Source organism: Rhea americana, unplaced genomic scaffold, assembly GCF_003343005.1.
Source record: "Rhea americana isolate MKP2758 unplaced genomic scaffold, rheAme1 scaffold_55, whole genome shotgun sequence".
In the NCBI taxonomy this organism is placed as follows: Eukaryota; Metazoa; Chordata; class Aves; order Rheiformes; family Rheidae; genus Rhea; species Rhea americana.
The window spans coordinates 2346057-2369448 of NW_028186701.1; positions in this window are offsets into that span (position 1 = coordinate 2346057).

Genomic DNA, 23392 nt, shown 5'->3' on the forward strand with positions numbered 1-23392 from the left:
GTCTTATTTCACTAAGTATAACATAATAAAAAACTCAGAATTTGATTTTGCTGTCTTCCCATAATTCTGAATTTGTCAGAGATACCACTGATTTTAACAAGATCCTTAGTGGAGAGGAATTCTTCTCAATGTGAATTGAAATTATTTGCCATTGTTGGATATTGTGCCTCTGTTCCTCAAAATAYCTTTAAATAAACAGATAATGGTGAACACTATTTAGCTTATCCTATTCCTTTATCATTTTTGGTGTTTTAGGGTGCCAAGGATTTTAGGTATGAGGGTTTAATTGTTATGAGTAACAGTCTYGTGCAGATGCAATTGGCATTGGCTATGTGCACAGAAGGGTATGTGTTTTCACAAGGGCTGGACCAGTTTACATCTCATGAACATTTCAAATCTGGATATGTGAGAACATTGTGCTTCTGTTTTTGTTTTTGTTTTCATCTTCTACAGGATGTTAAGACAAAGTTTCCTTATTCAGCAACATTAAAATTGAATGTCATGTTATACTCATGATAGTGTTGGACATCACGTATTCTGGTAAACAGCTGGCATAATCCTGGACTGCACATCTGGTAGGTGTGGATGGAATTCATTAGAATAAGTCTTCCATAAATAATGTGCCAAAGCCTTGATATAACAAGTGCTTATGCCTGATGGCAGCCATTTACTGTTTGCCAGTTCAAAAGTGTTTCCAGGGTTGGAATTCATCCACTGGCACTTGAAATATTGAGAATGAGCTCACTACATTTTGGAGATGAAAGCTGAAGTATGGGGACCTTATCCTCTGGTGCTACGAACTATAGGAGCTCCAGGGAAGCCAGAAGAAGCACCCTAGTTTATAGCTGAAATTTTGGCCTATATACTTCCACTTTTAACCAGCTCTGTACTATTTTAGGAGAATAATCACGGGGTACATCATGCTAGAGGAATGACCTTGACTACAGATGTGCCCTTAGAGAAAAGCCTAATAAGAAGAGAGGAAGGACTTAAATATTATCATAGAACAATAGAAGATAGATTCAGAAAGAACCTTGAGGAGTCACCTGCACTATCTTTCTGTTCCAAATATATTTGCCCCTTTCCCCATGGATGCTTGACTAATCTGTTCATTAATCATTTATCATTAATCCCAGCCCAACACCATCAGCAGAAAGCACTATGCATTGCTCCCCTGTGTCCCCTACCCTAGATGCAGGGAAACGTCTGACACTTTTTTTCTCTTGATAGAAAATGTAAGCAAATGATTATCACTACTGCTATTTGTAGATGCAATAAAAGTGTTCAGCCAAAGTGCTGACAAGATGTTGGAGTATTTAAATCTGACCATGAGGCTAGTGAAAGCAGACCATAGAATAGCAATTCAGACATTTTTGTTTGTGATTCAGATGATAGCTTGATTTAAAAAAYGGTCAAAAAGAAGCATCATTCCCTCCAGACATTTTATTTTCATACATTTTTATTACTTGTATTTTACTTAAACCATGCTGTCTTTGCTGTAAAGATATATTCTTTTATGCTGCCACATGTATATAAATTGGTTCCCAAGTAGTATTAAATACTTCTTRTATTTGCCCTGGCAATAACAAAAGGTTTATAGTATTCAGTACTTGGCTCACAGTATGGACATATTTCAGAAAAAAAAAATGAACTGAAATATGCAACAAATATGGAAAAGGCACTCACTGATATCTCTGGATAATATTTTCAGAYGTACTTAGGTTGTTTAGGAACATAAGCCAAGAGATTTAGGTTTTCAGATGACTTAGGCACTTCCAAAAAAATTAATTTCACAGAAAAATCTTGAGAGAATAATTTTGCCCCTCAAATGGAATATTTAAATTAGATTTTAGATGAATTATAATCAATGATCAGGGTCTTACCCAACTGATTACTCTTTCTAACTAGATTGCACATTATCTATCTCTCTGCAGAGTAATTTCTATTTATACCTTTATGCCCTATCGAGTCACAGCTGATCAGAACATCTTTACCTGTGTAAGTGAACTATAATGTATAAAAATGTCACCTTTCACTAAACCTTGAAAAAAGATAGAAGTAGCTCCAATTTTTGTTGTGTTGGATTTCTGTTGTTGATAAGGAGTCTGCATTCATTTTATGTTAGAAAGCTCAGATCCTAAATTTCTCTGTTTCATATCATACTTTCCCCTGGGATGACTTGGAACTAGAATTGATTTTAAAGAGATGTAGTCAGCAGGCAAGAAGATGGGAGTAGCAAAAAAAAGGAGGGGACAGTGGTTATYTCTTTACTTGTATCATTAGATTTATCAACTGTCTTTAAAACAAATTGGGTTTCTTCTTATGGTGACAAGCTTCTGTCTTATTATCTCTCCTGCTGACTGTATATATAGGACCTTACAGATGATCGGAAAAGAGCAAGGTGTTTTCAAATTAGTGATGATAACTTTCTGTACGTTTTTCCACTTAAAATTTGGGGGGAAAAGGAATATTTTTCTATTGCTTAYAATAACACTGGTTTCCATCTCAGAGAGGCAGTGTGGTATTATTGATTTACATTTGGGCTTGCCATCATATTGCACTTCTCTAGTTCCTTTTAATTCAATAAATGCTCCCAGTTACAGTTAGTCATAGTTTCCCTCTAACACATTACTGGCATTTAATACTATGTTTCAGGAAGAAGGATGTTGCAGAGTTATCACTTATGATTATTAAAAGCATTTGGCATTGACCTGAAGGTGCTGTCAATTGTATCAATAGCACAACTTTAACTGATTTCAAAGGAATCAGGGTTAGGCAATGGTGTAATGTACTTTAGAAAATCCCAGCCATCATGCTCTATCTTCATCATTTTGAATCCTCCACACAGTGGCTATGCTTACAAACACAGTGGAGGTTTAGTAAACCTAATGATGTGACAAGTCAGCTGCAGCTCAGACTGTGATCTTATTGAATGTACAGCTAAACTGGAAGACTTTATGCAATAATGAGGAGAGTGTTTCACAGAATAAAAAATTTTGCTTGTATTATGACAATTGTTACAGATAATAATTATTGGTAGATTATACATAAAAAGATATTACARGTGAGCAAAGAGATGAAGAATTTTCTGAACTGGTTTCTGGTTTTGGGAAATTAAAACTCAGTTTTCTTCTATTACCTCTACTCAAATACAGCTCATATATATTAAAAAAGGGGAGGAAATGCTTATCCAGTTTAAGAAGATGCTGTTAATAAAATAGAAGAATATCTTTTTTTTTCCCTTAGACACATATCTGAGAGAAAATAGATCAAAAAAAGTAGGCCAGAGGTAACATTGGATCATCTAGTCTCACTCATTTATTTTAGAACATTAAATTTCACCCTTTACCCCTATACTGAAGCCAACAATCTGTTTCTGACTAAAACATACCTTATATTTAGTAAAAGTATAGCTTCCAAAAAGGAATCTTCTCTTGATTTGAAGACATTGAGAGACAGAGACATCCCTTTGGTGGATTGCACCATTCATTAATCATCTTCATTTGTTTTAAAAAAATGCTTCATTCCTAATTTGCATTTTTCTGGCTTTTACTTTCAGACATAAATCTTGTTATGCCTTTCTTTACTAGATTATAAAGTCATCAGTACCCTATATTTTCCACCTATGATGATATTTATGTGTTAAAAATACATCTTTTTACTTTAAATTGAACAGAATAGACCTGTTGCATCTCCCACTGTAAGACATTTTCTCTAGACTGTAAATCATTTCTATAGATTTAACTACCTCATCTCCAATTCTTAACATATGTTTAAAATCATGAATATTGGAATTGCACATACAATTTTCTATCAGCCTTACCAATCCTGTTTGAGGATATAAAACTCTTAGAGATCTGTATTTTCTATTTCTCCTTTTCTAATTTCAGTAAATAAAAAAAAAAAGAAAAAAATTAAAGTATTTTTCCATTCACCAGATCAATATTTAGCCATTATTTAACATAATCACAGAATCAGAGAATGGTCAACATTTGAGGGGACCTCTGGAGATCATCTAGTCCAACCTTTCTGCTCAAGAAGGGTCACCTAAAGCATATTGTCCAGGACTGTCTCCAATGGCTTTTGAATACCTCCAAAGATGGAGACTATACAACCTTTCTGGGCAACTTGTTCCAGCGCTCAGTCACCCTCATAGTAAAAATGTTTTTCTTCGTGTTCAGACAGAATTTCCAGTGCTTCAGTTTGTACCCGTTACCTCTCACCCTACCACTGAGCACCACTGAAAATAGTCTGGCCTCATCCTCTTTACATTCATATTTATACACATTGATAAATCCCCCCTTAGCCTTCTCTTTTCCAGGCTGAAGAGTCCCACCTCTCTCAGCCTTTCCTCATATGAGATGCTTGAGTCCCTTAATCATTCTACTAGCCCTCTTACTGCCCCTTGCCTATGAGGCTGGTATGGGAGACAGTGCTGAAAGCCTTACTGAAGTCAGGGTAGWCAACATCCACTGCTTTCACCTCACCTACCCAGCTGGTTATCCCATCATAGAAGGCTATCAGATTGCCTAAGTATGATTTTCCCTTGGTGAATCCATGCTGACTACTCCTGATCACCTTCTTATCCTTCACATGCTTAGAGGTGACATCCATGATGAGCCATTCCATCACCTTTCCAGGGATGGAGGTGAGGTTAACTGATCTGTAGTTTCCTGGGTTCTTCTTCTTGTTCTTTCTGAAGACTGGAGTGACATTTACTTTCTTCCAGTCTTCAGGCACCTCTCTTGATCTCCACAGCCTTCCAAAGATGATTGAGAGTGGCCTAGCAACCACATCCACCAGCTTCCTTAGCACTTGCAGCTACATCCTAACAGGGCCCATAGATATGTGGGTGTCAAGTTTGTCTAAATGATCTCTAATCTGATCCTCCTTGACCAAGGGAAAGTCTTCCTTTCTCCAGAATTTCTCCATGATCTCTAGGGTCCCAGTTCCTGAGGGCTGGTCTTAGTAGTAAAGAAAATGCTCAATATCTCTGCATTCTCTGTATCATTCGTCACGTGGGTCCTTGTCCCATTCTGTAATGAACCCACATTCTCCCTACTCTTCCCTTTGTTACTGAGGTATTTAAAAAATGCCCTTCTTGCTATCCTTGACATCCCTTGTCAAATTAAATCCCAAATAGGCTTTGGCCTTCCTAATCTCATTCCTACATTCTTGGATGACATCCCTATATTCTTCCTAAATGCCTGCCCCTTCTTCCACTTTCTGTACATGTCCTTCTTCTGTTGGAGTTTTGCCAGCAGCTCCTTGCTCATCCATGCAGGTCTCCTGCTTCCTTTTCTCGACTTCCTGCTAATTGGGATGCAACATTCTTGAACTTGGAGGAGATGACCCTTGAATATTAACCATCTGCTTTGGATCCTTCTTCCTTCTGGGTCCTATCCCATCGTATTCTTCCAAGAAAATCCTTGAAGAGATCAAAGTTTGCTCTCCTGAAGTCCAAGGTTGTGATCCTACTTATTGCCTTCCTCCTAACACAATCCTGAACTCCATCATCTTATGGTCACTGCAGCCAAGGCTGCCTCCAGCCTTCACATCCCCAACCAACTCTTCCTTGTTTGTTAGTGCAAGGTTCAGCAGCATACCTATCCTCCTTGGCTCTTCTATCATCTATGTCACGAAATTATCATCAGTACTCTGCAGGAACCTCATGGATTGCTTGTGCCTTGCTGTGTTGTTCCTCCAGCAGACACCAGGGTGATTGAAGTACCCCATGAGAACTAGGGCCTGTGATCATGAAGTTACTTCTAGCTGTCTGTAGAAGGCCTCACCTACATCTTCTTCTTGATCAGGGGGCTGTAGCAAACACCCACAGCAGTGGCAGTAAGGAACATTCCTAAATGGACAGGTAGAAAACATCAAAATAGTCATAAAAGTCCTTGTTAATAGCTACCAGAAATCTGAATATAACCATAGGCTAATTTCTGCAGATTTTATGAGGAAATCRTAGATCATTAAGCAGAACAAGTCCTTTATGGAGAAGCTAGACTCATGACTATTCTGCTGTCACAATTGTATTGTTCAGAAATGCCTTTCCTAAGTTTACATCAGCTATTTGGAGAATACATAGTAATCTAGTCAGAGCAACAGAGAAATCAAATCACTCAAGTTAAGCTTCCTGCATTTTTTTCTAATATGTATATTCCTAGTCAGGAGGACAATGCCAAAGATTAAGAAAGGGAGTATGGCTTAGATTGGAGTTGATTACATATTTTCTTTGAAAAAAGCAGCAACACATTCATATCTTAAGTGCTTTTCAGTGGATGAAAAATGTRAGAATAGGGCGGAGAATCCAACCACTTTATGTCACTGAAGGTGTCAGATCAAAAAAATTGTCATCTTTTCCTGTGGCAGCGGCACCACATTCCTTTGCAGATTTGACAGGGGCCCTGAAACCCAACTGAAAGGACAGTTTTAGGTAATTAGCAGTAGATTCTTACTTTTATTATCATTCATTCCCTGTTGGCCACAGTACTGCTGCAAATAAGGTTGATAGGTATAGTGCTCCTCTAGTGAATACTTCGGGCTTCTCCTAGCCTTCACTGGATTTTATCAGATAACAAAGACAGAAGCTCTTTGTCCTGTTTTAAAAGCCTGTAATGACCTAGTCCACTTAAATAAATGAAAAAATACCAACCACTCAACCCCTCTCAAGTCCTAATACAAGTCACATTTCTATACCGAGGCACTAGTGACATTCTTAACAGCAGTGAGCCTAATGCAATAAAACAGACATGACTTCAGCGTGGCAAAATGTAGCATCTCTCTTCTTGTTAGCATCAGCTCTGTTTCTTGTTTCATTTCAAGGGAAAAAAAATCTCTCTTGTCAAAGAACCACTGTAAGACTTGCAAATAACTGACTTCAAACTGAGAGAAGCTTAGCACAGCTATTAGTGGAGGCTCCCTTTTGACTCACTTGGTAAACCTGCTTTCTATACACCCCCAGGGTTCTGGTTCAAGGACTGGCTGAGTGCACACGCAGCAAGTTCAGTTACCAGATTTAATCTGTCAGATGCAAACAGCTGTCATATCCATCTGTGGGACATGCTGAAAGGGTGGAGAGATCAAAACCCAAGATTCCTTGTGAGTTTCTAGGATTAACCATCCCTGAAGTACCCAGAAATCTAAATGAGCAAATCTAAGTGAGCACAGGGTGAATCCAGGTAATTTGGCAGATTTGAGACAGGCTTATAGCAGGAAATACTGCAGCGCTAGAATAATATTTATATCCTGCTTTCAAATACGATTGTGAAAGATGTTTGTTCTTCTGCAGTGCTTTCTATCTATCTTTAGTGAGCGGAAATCCAGTCCTCTCAGTGTCGCTGCTGTTGTGTTGCGGCGTCCATAGGAATGCTCCTTGGCAGCATTCCTTTGACCATCTCTGACATTTTTGTCATAAAGAATACTCAGTTCCACCCTTCTGTTGCTAAGCTAATTCATGCAGCACGGATAAGGCTGAGATTTATCCTCTGCTTCATTTCCCTCGTATCTGACTGCTGAGCTTTCAGCCTATCTTGTCAGTATCTCAGCTTCACTGCATGACTGAGTTGCTACTTTACAATTTCTTCCGTGAGGAAAAAAAGTATATATTGATATTCTTTTAGAAATTGCATTCAGATGGACAAGTGTTTGTTTAATTTTCAGATCTTCAGATATGGCTGATTTAGTGCGGAATGTTTAAAAAGGTGAGTCACAGAGCTTTTTAAAARTTATTATTATTAATCTTGAAGGCTGAATGCCTGCAATTAAGATGTAACATGCATATAGAGACAGATCCCAATCCAATAACTGAAGAAGTAATCCTGGTTGAATTTGTGTTTGGAGAGAAGAATAAACACACTATGTTTGTAGAGCTGAGTTGCAGGTTCTTTGCAACTACTGATGACATTTTAAATACAACCAATGTGAAAGGGGGGGGGAGGAAATAAATGAAGTCAGTCTTGTTTTAGATAATTGACATATAGGCTGATGTGATGGAAAAATAAATGGCAAAAATTGACTTTACATTTGAAAATAAAATGTTTTAAAGAGGTAACAGAGACCACATTTTGAAAAGTAGCTCAGCTTTAATGGACACATAGAAGATACTAGACATCTCACTGTATATACAACCACAATCATATCAGACTCTGCTCAAGTACTTGAAACATACTTGAATTTAACTGCAGGCCGTAAAATTAAAAAAAAAAAAAAAAAAAAGGCCCCCATACAAGGTCAAATGCTTCAGTTGAGGAACTTCTAATAAATCAAGGCCAGAACGTTTAAATCTTCAAGTATGCTCTGTTAGTGATTTGCAATCTTAATCAGTCTTTCTTTTAAAAAACTTTTTACAAATTTTGAACAATGGCATAAAATTAGGGCTGTGGTGAGCAGTTCCCCAGAGTTTTTAGTTTTGTTCAGAAAGTCCTTCAAAACTTGCAATCTAATTAGAGCTCTTATAGAAGGAGCATTCTTCTGTGGACAGAAATTGGAATAGCAGTCAGAAAAGTGGGGGTAATATGTTACAAGCATGCTCAAGTTAGCTTTAAACAAAGTAGTGCAGGCACCTCTATAAGATTAACCACAGCAATAAAGACCCTATTATGAGCTTACAGTCATGATTTATTGGCAATTTTGAAGTCCTCACTTATCTTTCGGTTGATGTAACTTCTAATGCTTTAACCAGCTTTAAACTAGTTAGCGAACGTGGATTTGATCCTACCATGGCCAATATTTCAGACATATTCTTGAAAGTTTTCTTATTTCTATCATTTGGACTGGAGAAATAATTGCTTTTCTTTGTGCCTCAGTTTTCCCATCTGTAGACCGCGAATAATAATATCCTTATATACCCTTTAAAGACTACAGATAGAAAATATGATGGAATATTCTCAAAGTCATCCATGGGAAAATACAATTTTCTATCATGAGAAACCAACAAAATTGGTTCTGGCCTATGTTCTCTCCACAAATTTCAACCAGTGACTAGTTACTACTTCATCTATTATGCCTTCCTGCTTTAATTAGGCCTTGTTGAGAATAATGTAAAGTGTTCTGCAAATGCTAAAAAGATTTTAACCAATTCARTTTCTCTAGTGTATGCCAGGTTTCTGATACATAAAGTGATCATATTTAAGCCAAAAGATATTAACTGTGATTATGAAAAACCTGTATTAGTAAAATGAGTTCTGAATCAGTCTTGTTAAACCACATGTTAACAAAACATTAGGTCATATGTACCCTACTTTTTGTTTGCATATATGTTAAGGATTTGAGAAATGAGTCACAAAAGGCAAATACAGCACTTGTCAGGCAAGAATCTTACTAATTGTCATTGGCTTAATATCCAAGATTTCCTTCTCTTCTCTCATCTGCCCTCAACCAACACAAACAAAAGAACAGACTAATATTTATGTTCCTCAGCCCTCTCAAACAGACCAAACAAACCCCCCCAACCACCCCTGTGCAGACATTTTATAGAGCACAGCAGATGTCCAAAACAGCTGACAAGACAGGAAAATGTTAACAGTAACACTGTAACAACAAGTCSAGCACAATTTTGCTGGTTGCAGACTGCTCAGCAAGCAAGTTCAGGGAGTTAACAGCAAAACTGCTGCATATGTTTAAACTTTGCGCTATGGGTCATGTAAACATTCCTTTCATGGAAACTGTGCTGGGAATGTAGAATCTCTCTGATCCTGCTGTGTCTTCCCTATAAGGTTTATCATAATGCAGTGACATAACTACATATTGTATCTGTCAAAAAGATGGCATCTTGCTGTTTAAGAAAACCAGCTTGTGTTTATCAGTGGAATCTGAAGAAAAGCAATAGAGCAGTCTTGTGCCGTTGGAAATATTTTTATTTATCTTGACATTTTTTAAAACAAGTTTTCATTCGAAAATGAGCGTAAACTACAAGACTATTCTTTTTTTTTCTGCTAATAACAAAAACCATTATTGAACTGAGTAGGCATACGTGGTCATGAGGAGAAAAAATCTCATTTAGCCTTCTCAGATGGAATACTAACATTTCCCTAGATAACCAAGAAAAGAAATGGCAATGTTTAATTGCATGTATCACTTCTTTGCCTTTTTCTTGTATTTAGAGGCAGAGAAGCTGGAGATTATAGTTTAGCATTCTACTCATTCACTGCAGTCCTAAAGCAATATGTCATTGTCAGACACTTTATCTGTCACTTGCACTCTTGCCCGTGGACAACAGTACCCTTCTGGGAGATTTCATGGTGTGTTTTCTTTTTTTTTTTTCTTTTTTTTCCCCCCAAGCTGCAGCAGGTGTGAAGTCACCACAACTCTATTAGCTCCACTGTGGCAATGAAAAGCACATTATTATAATAGAATTGGATGTCTACTCATTACTAGGGAAGCAACTTGCTCCAGGACTTGCCCTTTTTCTATGTAAGGCCACACTTTCCTGCCAGTTCTTTTTCAGAAGAGGCCTCAAAAATGAAGACATCAAACACTCAGCTGGAATCCAGCTGCATTCCACCCTGCCATCCTTGCAGACCAGACCTGAAAAGCCCGTCTTCTCTTATTTCAGTCTTGACAAAAGCAGGACAATGGATAGCTATTGGTAAAGTCTTTTTTTTGCAGTTAAGAGCCATAAGCATTATCCCAGGAATCTCCATTCACATGAAGATAATGCACAGTCACTCTCTCCTTGTTTAGACTACAGCTCAGCCTATCTCAGGCCACCTCTTATTTTCTTTCTCGCTTTTTAATCCATGGCTTTACCTACTGAGCTATCCAACAACTGAACAAACTAAATAGGAAAATAATTGTGGTAAGTCTAAGTGCACCGAAGCCTTAGACAAAGATGCCATACCTTTTCCCCCTCAGCTCCTAAGCTATACTGGTGGGAAGGAACTTCCAAACAGACATGTTTAAGACTACTGAATGAGCCTCTGGAGCCTGGAAAGGGTCAACGTATTCTRTGGAGAATCATCTATCCTTCAGGGGTAAATGGAGTTAATCACAAATCTTCTTAGCACTCAGCTTCTTAATGGGCTTTTTGCACACTAGCCGGCATGTATGCATGAAGTTATTACTATAAAAATCCTTTTGTGTTAAGAATTTCAGTTTCTATGTGTTTTTTTTTTTCTTTTTTCTCTTTCTTTTCTTTTCTTTTTCTTTTTTTTTTAATAAGGATGAAGGATATATTAGGAGGTTCAGAAATAAACTTTTCCCTTGCCAAGGAATTCTTTAAAAGGTTGATAGAGAAGTCATAGTTATGGCTAAGGCAAGCTTAGGTAAAGAAAAGATTTCCTCTGTAGCAAAGATGTAAACTACCGATAGAGTATATAAGCGAGAAATCTTTTTTTAGCTATATTTTCACAACTTCACATTAAACAAATAGATAGTAATGTTATYCTTTAGTGATTCTGCAGCTTCTTCCAGTCTTTATCCTGTCATCAGCAATCTCAATAAATAAGAATTGAAAGACTTGGAAGTTTCATTTCGTTTTATAGCTTGGATCATAATCCAAGGAGTAAACCCTGCAGTGGTTTACTTACTTTCTCTAGTCCATTCTCTACTCTTCTGTTCCTTCTATCACTGCTTTGACAGGATTCTATTTCCCTGCCACTAGGATCTGAGAGAGCTCCATCCTCTTATTCACACCTGAAATGGTAGGTTCTAGGATCCTACCAACATTCCAAGGCATCTATAGGATTGAGTAGTTATGCAAATGATTAAACGATTAAAAGGTTACCCTACCTCTTCTCTGATCCTAACTCCAACAGTTTGTCAGTCGCATCTAAGGAGTTATCTCTGCATGTCCTTACATCTGGTTGTATGCAGACACCAGATAGGTCATGTTGAGAAATATATCACATTCTTACTGTTCAGTTTGGATAATTAATATATTAGAGCTGCTCTGCTCTGCTCAGGATTTTTCACAGACTTATGCAGTCATCTGAGCACCTTCCACTAGTGTATTAAGTTAGAAATTGCTTTTGTTTCACTATGTGTCTCTCAAGAAAGAAACTGTGTGGGAATATTTTCCCCATTTATTAGCTATATTATAACTATTCTATGTTAAGTATTTAGGTTAGGGTAGATGAGGTTGAAGAAGTGGGTTTTCAGTCCTGTGGGAGGTTAGACTAGTAAACACCTTCTGAAGAATAATTACAGAAATTAAAATGATCTGCTTTGTTAAAGTTATGTCTCCCTAGGAGACAAGAATTTTCTCCTTGGAGATTTTTGTCTGGATGAGAGGATTAGGGTTGTTAGCAGTGACCTGACTCTTGAGGAACAGCTGCTCAGGATACAGACCATTTAGGTATCTTAAAGATATGAATTGAGTATAAGATGCAAAACATGATTTAGACCTCTAAGTCTGTAAAACCATTACTTAGCCTATTCAGGGAACATATTTTTGCCTCACAAATTGCTCAGGCACTTAAGATTCTGCTACAAATCAGGCCCTGAAGCATCTGCCTCTTACCCGCTTTGAGTGTCCAGGTGCTCATCATCTGCCTAAGCAGACCTGAGATCTGCGAGCTACTCAGCCCTGCGCCCAACACGCTCCCTGGGCCAGCTGAAGGGCGAAACTGAGGCGTGACTAACACACTCCGGCAACAGCAAGTGCTGCAGTCACGGTCAAACTCATTAAGAAGAGAAGACCACAGAGGAAGTTTGACATCAGTATATGAGCTATGTGTAATAATTCAGTAGCTGGCATACTTGTCTTGGAAAGAGGACAAGGTTATGCGCCCTTTCTGGCATATGAGATTACACATTCTCAACTTCTACTTCCTAGAAACATAAACTAATCCATGGGCTGTACAAGAGCCCAGCTGAGAGCACTATTAGCCTTTGCCATATAAGCTGGACCACTTTACAGCCAAAACCAAGAAAGAACAAGCAAAAGGGATCTGTAGCCTGGTGGTGAACACACTCAGCTGGCTTTAGAAAACTGGGTTGCAGTCTCATATCACGTCATTAGGAATAGGGACCAGAATAAACTTAGAGGCATTTCAGGTCCAGATGGTCCATTTTATGTGGTGTTTGTTGGCTATTTCACTTAAAGTACCTAACCCAGATGTGTTCACTCTCAGGGCGCAATGGGCTGGGGTCTCCCTGGGGCCAGTGCTGGGGTGAGGGTGGAGGGTGCAGCTGGAGTGTGGGGGGCAGGGCTGGTCCTGGCCACCTAGGTCCTTTGCCCTGCTCTGAGGGAGCAGGGCCTGGGGTTGGGTGTGGGGGGCCCATGGATAGGCAGGAGCACAGCCACAGCCAGCACCGCTGCARCGTTGCAGAGCAGTGACTCATGACCATGCATGCACACTGCTTTTTAATGTCAGGTTTCTCTGGTAAGGAGTACTTCTGACAAACTGGAGAGGTGTCCCCTCTCAGAAGCAGGTGTCCTGATTACCAGGATACTCAGCTGGCTTCTTTCTCRCTGGTTCCATGTCTCTTTTTTCTTTGGCAACCTGGCTGCAGTAGGAGGCAAACAAGATACATTCATCTTGATTGCAAATACTCTTTCTTCTCTGATGTGGGAACTGCGATCACATCACATCTGGCCACACACTGTAACATTTCACCTTCCTGCTCTCAGAACCATTTTTTTCTATAATAGTCTATGACACAATAGTTGTCACTTAACCATCTTCCCCCTTCTTTTCCTCTCTTATTTTTCTGTAAAAAAAAAAAAAAAAAGTGTTGCTCAACACTGTCCAGTGGCAAGATTTGGTGTCTAAACTGAGGTTTGCAGTTTCAGAAGGGATTTATCGTTTCACACAGGTGTCTTACCAAAGGCTACAGCACGAGAGAAGTTTAGATGTATCCTTATTGTCTCACCCAGGCATTTCTCTCCTTGATGCACCATCAGCTGTAAATTTAATTCTCAGATGTCAGATAGTAATCGCACAAAGTATAGGTAACTTGGGTGTTTAACTTGTTGCTATGAATGCTAGCCCAAGAATAAGGTATCTGTTAGATGTTGTGACTCTCAGCACTATCTAAATCTCTATTTAAYCTGGTCGTAGGTATTCAGATCTGCCAACAGATGGGATATATTTTGCTGCTTGTATACCTCCTCTTCCATGTTTTATTAAAATCCTACTTAATTTTAGCAGACAATTACAACAGAAAGGGAATAATGCTATGTATTTAGAATAAGCAAAATTATATTTATATTCCCAGTTAGTCTGGAATCAGCAAAATCCCCTGAAATTTAACAGAGAAAAAGAAAAAGAATGTCTTTGATAACACACAGAGTACAAATAGACATGTCAATAAGGAGGGAAAAAGGGAGAGAGAGAAAGAGAGAGAAAGCAATATAGGACTCAAAACTGTTATTCTGATTTCCATTCTAAGTCCATGAAATGGTTTATCAGCTTAATCTACCAACGGTACAATAGCACTGGCTTRTGTCACTAAACCAAATGTTTATTAGAAGAATATCTTACAGTAGTTTAAGTGCTGTCTTTAGAAAATGAAAACAAAACACCATATATATTTTTGAGAAATATTGCAAGATATTTTCATAGATGCTTGAATATTTCCCCATCACTTTGCATTTTTCATCTTAAAAATATATTAAATCTAGTAATTAATAAACTTTTCAAGTGAATACTGAAAAAAACCCTACAAATCTGTAACCATATGTATTCAGACTGTAGTTCCTAAAACTAAATTTATATCAACCAGTAAAAAACCTGACACATGAACAATGTAGTCAGCAGAACTTTAAGATACCAATTATTTCCAAGTGAGTTAATTCATGTTGGGTAGAGATGGTCGATTTTTTAAGTGTCAGTAATCTGTAAAATAAATTTTTGAAATGTGAAAGAGAAAACACATAGGAAAATCTTGAAAAAAATTGCATGCTATTCAATCTCTGTTTTTTCTTCAGATAGAAAAAAGATGAGAATTCCTCAAGAGATTTGGAACAGAAAGACAAGTTTGGATTAATTGCAGTTGGTACTAGACTTSAGTGAATAATGGAAATATTTAATGGAATATTTTCTTTAAATTATGAAATTCAGTATATGAAACATCAAACAAGAATATTCATGAAGGAGCGATGATTACAGATAACTTCAGACAGTATGTGCTTTGCTTMCTAGAGGATGTTCATTGTACTTCTCTGTCTCAGTAAAGTCATAAGGAAATGATTCAAAGATCTTCATCCACAAGTATATGCCAGAGACATTGGAAGAAAAGGCATAGATCCTTTCCATTTCAGCTCCTTSGTCTGGGATTTATTTCCTCTGGGTGTCATGAGCTAGATAGGTACTAAATGTGAAAAACCTACTACTACTTAATGTATTCCTAAATAGCGGAAAGGCCTATTGCTTTGACTAAATATGCTCTTCCACATTCAGCATATTCTGGAAATGGCAGAATGCTTTATAGTATTGCAGCCCTTTGAACAGGGCAGGCAATCGTCTGGTTAAGCAATGCGCCTTCAAAACTTAGCAGGAGCTGGAAACAGAGTCACATACTATAGTAGTCTCTGATAAAWTTTTTCAACAAAATGGAATATTCAGGAATCTTACTTCTCACACAWTTTTTCATCTTTAGTATTACTCATTTATCTACTTTTTTTTCCTGTTTATGTTACTTCAGTGCTATAGCTTCGGCATTAAATATTGAGGCAATAACGGTCAAACAATAGTCAAAATAAGTCCAGTCTTATGTTTTCTTTTTCTATCTTTCTTTTTTTTTTATTATTTATTAATTCTTAGATCATTTTCTCTGGGTTTAGGGCATAGCAGACATTTACAGAAGTCCCCTTGGTTTTCTAAAATTCTGCTGCTGAATATTCTTACTTACTCTTATTAAAAGGTATAAGAGTTGAAAAAGARAAAGATTTCAAASCAATGAAACAAGTAATAGAAGTGTTTTAATTCTCCAAAGAAAAGACAATCTTCTATTTAGTAAAATAACCCATCTCATTGGACATCACATCTAAAAATAAGAAAATTTTCTTTTTTCATTAAATTACATGAAAATTACAAAAAAAAAAAAAGACATGTTAACATCTGCTTGACTTTTAGTACTTTTAAAGACTATTTTAGTACATTTTAAAGACCATTTCATTTCACCTGAGCAATGGATCTCAAAGCCATCAAGCATAATCATCAAGCAAACATATATGAAAAAAAACTGAAAGCTTTGTTAAAAGATTAACCGCTTAATTAACCTACATGTCTACAGAAATCCTACTGGCATTTTTGGAAGACTCCAGTAGATACAGTTTTGTCCTAGGCAAAGAATGATTCAGTGTTCCAGTAGGTCTAAGCCACCCTTTGCAATTCCCAGCTTGCCCTCCTTCAGATCAATGGCTGCTGTGGTATGTCTAATTATCTATTTAATTCAGTGAAGTCAAGTAACAATGGCAGGATAACTGRGTTACGTTAATTTGCATGTGTAAAGGAAGAAACTACTGACTTTTTTACATTAAGATTTCCTAATGCCTTTATGTTTTTAATAAGTGTTCACATGTCCCATCATGTTAATCTGTGAAGACTTAATTAAAATGATATGTCTTTAAAAAATCCCGTTGTTTGAAAGTGATTATTTCTTTGTAGTTATGGCTGTTAAAAATGTGGTTGTGTCTATATCTACAGGTCAAATGAAATGCGGTGTAGAATAAAGGATATTATTTGAATTAAAAATCTTGAAGAAAAACACAATATTGCTTGCAAAGTGTTCCTTTAATAACAGAACATTAATAACAATCCATTTGAAAAGTTTACTTTGAACTTTTGTTTGCATTGAATTAGAAATCCATTTCCTCTTAGTCTTTTTTGAATGAAAACTTTGGCTTAATTTAAGAAAAGGAAAGAATTATAACAACATTAACAGTCAGAGTCCTTAAGTACCCATAAGAAATATATACTTGTTTAAGCAGTCAGAATTAAAATTGTATGAAAAATTAAAAGTATTCCTTTTTTTCCTATTCTCTCCCACTCTTAGAAATGCAAATGCAATATTTTCATCACTGAGAGATCTGTTTCAGAACCAAATTATTGACTGTCTTTAATATTTGTGTGAGAGCTGGCAAAAAAGTAAAAGGAATACCCTGCAAGCCATTTTTGAGCGGTGCTCTGAGAAGAATATAGTCTACTCCAGCACTGGATATCTTTGGCTAATAATTTCAGTAGTACATTTTAGATGTAGTTTTCCATTGTTTAATTAATTACAAAAATATGTGCTGCAGTTTGCAGAACTTTGCCATTATCATAATTTTTCTTGAAGCTCAGCCATCCTGTGATAGTAAAGCTGTCAAGAGGCCAGAGGGGGCCACAACTCACTGTTCCTGGCAATTTTTTGTAACACACAGAACTCAGATGAGTTTGTAGAATTAACTGTTATGCATTTATTTATTTGTATTTTGAACTTTAGATATCTGCCTTTGTAACAACAAAGAGAATGAGGTGCACCTGTATTTCTTCCACTAGTATTTGCCTTCTAAATGTTTTTCTTAACAAACATTTAATCTTAAAGGCTAAAGAGAGATTTATTTTATTTTATTTTATTTTAGAGAACATGAATCAAATGCTTCCCAGTGCTATTCCAGAGTCTTCCATCATAATTCTGTTGTTAGGATTAGAATAACTCATTTAAAATTCAGCTTTAACTGAGAACAAAATGGCCTCAGCTGTTTAGAAACAGTCTTCAGCCTGTGCCTTTCCATATAGAGCATCTCATATCTAAGACATGTTTATCTCTCTCTGTTATTCTTTCAATTCACTAGGCTTCARAAAGTGCAGAAGCACAAAACCTGGAGACATGAGTCCTCCGGATAGGAGCACCTTCGCTCACCTTATGTTTTCCAGTAACTTGTGGAAATGATCACTTTGCAAAATCTCAGCAAACCAGCTACCAACAGAAACTCCCTTCCAACCTTTCATCTGCTGATACCATCAGTCATTTCTGATACTTTGGTACCATTTGGTAACATTTCCAAATGTTACCAGGAGGTCTTCAAGGTCACTGCCTGACTCATGGTTCCTGATCGTTCTAAATTGACAATATAAGACATTCAGAATTAGTTAATTTCAGGAAAATGATATGTATGTTAATTTTACATGCGTGCACACACACATAGATAATARCTAGGCAGCCGGTTTGCTGGTATGCATCACTGCTTATCATGCTGATTATAATCATCTCATTGCTACCTTATTCTTCCTCCATCTGTTTGTTGCATCCATCTGTTGTCTATCGTCTTATAATGAGATCGCAAGTTCTTTACAACCGGGAGATTTTCCTTGTTACTTGTTTGCAGGCAGTTAGGAAGACTGGCTTGATGCTATTCAAGGTGTTACTGCACTTTAGATGGTAATGGCAATGATCTCAATAACATATATATATATACATATATTCTCAAAATAGTTTGTAGGAAAAGTCCATAGACTGTGACTAACTTCTAAAGATATTAACATGACTAGTAGTGAATTGTTTTTAGGAAAGCTTGTTTTTAAAAAGTTGTACTCTAAAAATAATTTTGTCATCGTCTCAAGTTTATGTCATGTACTTTCTAGAAAACAGTAAAATTTGGCATTCAAATATGTAGAACTTCTGAATATTCTTTGACTTCAATTTTATGCAAAAAATGTCCACTCAGATGCTACAAAAAGAATGTTTGCTATTTTTCTACAGTGATGGAAAGAGGAGAGGAGAAGGAACAACATTTGTTATGCTGGTTCAACCCAATTTCTCCATTTGGGGTTCTATTTTATTTTATTTTGTTCATTTAAGCAGGTCTATGATGGAAAAGTAGGTTTTGACTTCAGGGCATCTTGAGGTAAAAAAGTATCTGAGTTCACTGGAAATTTTTATTTCTTCATTTAAATATTCACTTTCTTTTTTTTTTTTTTTTTTTTTTTTTAACTGGAAATGTGAAAGTTGCTGCAGGGAAGAGAAACTCAGATGAGTTGTACTATTACTCTCTAGCACTCCCAAATTCTCTGCTCTTCCCCTGCTTCAAGCACAGAACGCAGTAAGTGAGAATCAAGCTCAGACAGAAACACATATTCCTCTGAACACATCCTTAAAACATGGAGAAGACAGGTAAATTACAAATTCCCTRCAGCTGCTTGCACTGGCCTGGATGCACTTCTTAACTTGCTCAACTGTCAGCCCCAAACTGACACAGAAGTTATTTCCCCTTTAACGTTTCTTGCCCTGCTTCAAGTGCTATATGGGGATTAAACAGCAACAGTATGTAAATGCCAGCAAGACTGTGTCTTAATTACTTACTAGAGCACCCAGCAAATTTAAACCTTGTACATTATCAGCTAACAACGAAGGGAAGGTAACTTTTAAATATCATTATGATCATCCAGTTACAAACTTAACAAACTTTTCATTTTATTTTAAGGGTAATTATCCACTGGGAAAAGGCCATTCTTCTCACATTAAAGTAGCTGCCTACTGCTGATACTAATGAATTTTATAAGGAACTTGAAAATCCTGAATAATTACTTAATGAGAACTTATTAACTGACATTCACATCACATTCATTAGCCATGAAGTAAAAAGTGGATTTTTACTTCTTATCTATTATTATTTATTTCACAGACTCACAGAATGGTTGAGGTTGGAAGGGACCTCTGGAGATCATCTAGTTCAACCCCCTTGCTCAAGCAGGGTCACCTAGAGCACGTTAGACAGGGTTGCATCTGGGGGGGGCCTTGAAGATCTCCAGAGAAGGAGACTCCACAACCTCTCTGGGCAACCTGTGCCAGTGCTCCATCACTCTCACAGAAGTTTTTCCTCATATTCAGATGGAACTGCCTGTGTTTCTGTTTGTGCCCACTGCCTTTCACCTGATCACTGAGTACTACTGAAAAGAGTGATCACACCACTGATCATAACCRTCTAAGCGCTGCCATTCAGCCAGTTCTCAGTCTACCTCACTGTCCCCTTATTTTGCCCACACTTCCTGAGCTTGCCTGTGAGGATGCTATGGGAAACAGTGTTGAAAACCTTACTGAATCAGGGTGGACAACCTCTGCTGCTCTCCCCTCCTCTACCCAGCCAGCCATTCTGTCAKAGAAGGCTGTCAAGTTGGTTAAGCAGGATTTCTCCTTGATGAATCCATGCTGACTACTCCTGATCACCTTCTTTTCTTCCATATGCCTAAAGATGACATCCAGGATGAGCTGTTCTATCATCCTTCCAGGGATGGAGGGGAGGCTGCCTGGCCTGTGGTTCCCTGGGATCCCCCTTCYTGCCCTTTTTGAAAACTGGAATGACATTTATTTAAAAGATCCAACTTAAAAAAAAACATGAAAAGGAAAATAGCATAAACCAACATTATAAGAAAAAATTATAGACTTATTCCTTGTTTTTCAGAAGCTGAAATTTGTTTCAAAAGGGTGGATAGATAGATACATAGAGAAATAAGTAGATAGATATGGAATTTCCTGACTTTTTTCCTATTACATCGATTTGAACCTGTCTGTAATATATGGATTGCTGAAAAATCCCACTATGTTAAATGTTACTATCTCACAAAATATAATGTGAGTAATTGTGAAATGTGTACAGTATGACATATCCTCCTTTGATATAGTACCAATACTGATGAGCAAATTATTACCAGAGAATGGACTTTGATATTGCCTTCCCACATAGCTGTTGTGCTGATCTGGCCTGTACTGCTAAGCCAACAACAACAACATGGTCCAACCCATGGTTGGGAACTTCTGGAGCCCGAATGGGGAGTGCGTGTGTGAGTGCRAGTTGCACATGGACAGTTCCTGGAAGGCACTGATGGGCATAATTTTTAACTGACAGCTCAAGAACAATTTATGATTTTACTCTCTGAATAAAGCTGCTTCCTCCATAGCCTCAGTGTTGCTAACATGCCTGATGTTGATCTGCARTTCCCAAACCAGAGAGCTATGTGCCCCAAAGTACTGGGACGTGCACTGAAGGATCAGTTAAGCTGTGCTTATTTGTATTAGTAGCACTCCTTATGCTAAATATTAGCCTGCTTTAAGTTAATGAAAACCCATCATACATGAGAGTGTAACAGAATTAGAGTAATATGAAAAAGTGAATTTTCAGGGTGCTGCAGGTAGCCTCAGGTGGGTGCTATGGATGGGGCTTTTCTCTCTTCTCAACTCTCTAATTAATTTCTTGTCTGATTTTTTTATAATTTTTTAATGCTAAAAAAAGAAAACTTACAAGAGTATTCTTATTATTTTTTTTTTATATAAAGGAAGCTTGAGTATATGGTATATTTTAACCCTTGTACTTATATCCTGCCTTTGACCTATCAGAGAAGCTAGAAAAGTAATTAAATATCCATTAGTTAATAAGATGTATAATTAAAATATGTGCATGTATGTGTGAAGACGTACACTGTCTTGACATCAATCTCCTTTATAGTTTCTGTCCCTTTTATGTAGGAATGACAGAGAAGATGGGAAAAAAAAAAGCAAAAAGATATATAACTGCATACTGTACCTAGGGAAATGCATAGATCCAATCAATATTTGGTTCTCCTGGTAGCACTGCTGACTCCTGAAAGATCTCACTGCTCTCCTGAGAGGAAATGCACCCATAGTTTCTGCAATTGTCTGCATGTTTACAGACACTTCACACTGATATTTGCTGCTAATCCTAAAATGGGACAGGTCCTATGACCAGAGGTACATTATTAGATTTCATAAACCTAGAGTTAATGGTGGTCTTGAAATTTGACCACTTGACTTATCAAGCCACAGTTACATTGCTACTGCAATGCATTGATGATAACTTCTTGTCRCAAATGGTRGAGGAGCCTACGAGGAAGAAAGTACAGCTGGATCTTGTCCTTACCACCAGAGAGGGACTGGTTAGAGATGTGAAGGTTGAGGGCAGCCTTGGCTGCAGTGACCGTGAGATGGTGGAGTTCAGGATCTGGCAGGAAAGAAGTAAGGCARCAAGCAGGATTGCAACCCTGGACTTCAGGAGAGYGGACTTTGGGCTCTTCAGGGACCTAATTGTGGAGTCTCATGGGTTAAGGCCCTAGAAAGAAGGAGGGTCCAGGASAGCTGGCTACTATTCAAACATCACTTCCTCCAARCTCAAGARYGGTGCATCCCTATGAGTAAGAAGTGCAGCAAAAGGGGCAGGAGACCTGCATGGGTGAGCAAGGAGCTCYTGGCCAAATTCAGACAGAAGAAGAAARTACACAGACTGTGGAAGAGGGGACAGGCTRCTTGGGAGAATTAYAGGAAYGCAGTCACAGTATGYAGAGATGTGRCRAGGAAGGCTAARGCCCTGTTGGAACTGAGCCTGCTAAGGGATGTTAAGGACAACAGGAAGGGCTTCTTCAAATACAGCAGTAGCAAGAGGAGGGCTAGGGAAAATGTGGRCCCACTACTGAATGGGGCAGGGGCCCTKGTGACAAGGGRTACAGAGAAGGCAGAATTACTGAAYGCCTTCTTTGCTTCAGTCTTCACTGCTAAGGGCAGCCCTCAGGAATCCTGCAGCCTGGAGRTGARAGAGAGAAAGTCTGGAGAAAGGAAGGCTTTCCTTTGGTTGAGGAGGAAAGGATTAGAGACCTYCTGGGCTGTCTAGACATCCACAAGTCCATGGGCCCTGATGGGATGYACCCACRGGYACTGAGGGAGCTGGYGGRTRYTKTTGCCAGGCCRCTCTCCATCATCTTTGAAAGGTGCTGGAGAACTGGAGAGGTGCCTGAGGACTGGAAGAAAGCCAGTGTCACTCCAGTCTTCAAGAAGGGCAAGAAGGAGGATCCAGGCCAGCTATAGGCCAGTCAGCCTCACCTCCATCCCTGCAAAGGCGATGGAACAGCTCATTGTGGATGTCATCTCCAGACATAAGGAGGAAAAGAAGGTGATTSMATGGATTCACCAAGAAGAAATTGTGCTGAACCAATCTGATAGCCTTCTATGATGGAGTGACTGGCTGGGTAGATGAGGGCAGAGCAGTGGACACTGTGTACCTTGACTTCAGCAAGGCTTTGGTCACTGTCTCCTATACCATCCTCCTAGATAAGCTCAGGAAGTGTGGGTTAGATGAGTGGACAGTGAGGTGAATTGAGAAGTGGCTGAAAGGCAGAGCTCAGAGAGTCGTCATCAGTGGYGTGGAGTCTAGTTGGAGGCCTGTGGCTWGTGGCATCCCCCAGGGCTGAGGACTGGGTCCCACCCTGCTCAACTTCTTCATCAATGACCTGGATGAGGGGACAGAGTGCCTCCTCAGCAACTTGGCTAATGATMCCAAGCTGGGAGGAGTGGCTGAAACACCAGAGGGCTGTGCTGCCATTCAGAGAGACCTGGACAGGCTGCAGAGCTGGGCAGGGAGGAACCTCCTGAGGTTCAACAAGGGCAAGTGCAGAGTCCTGCACCTAGCGAAAAATAACCCCATGCACCAGTCCAGGCTGGGGGCTGACCTGCTGGA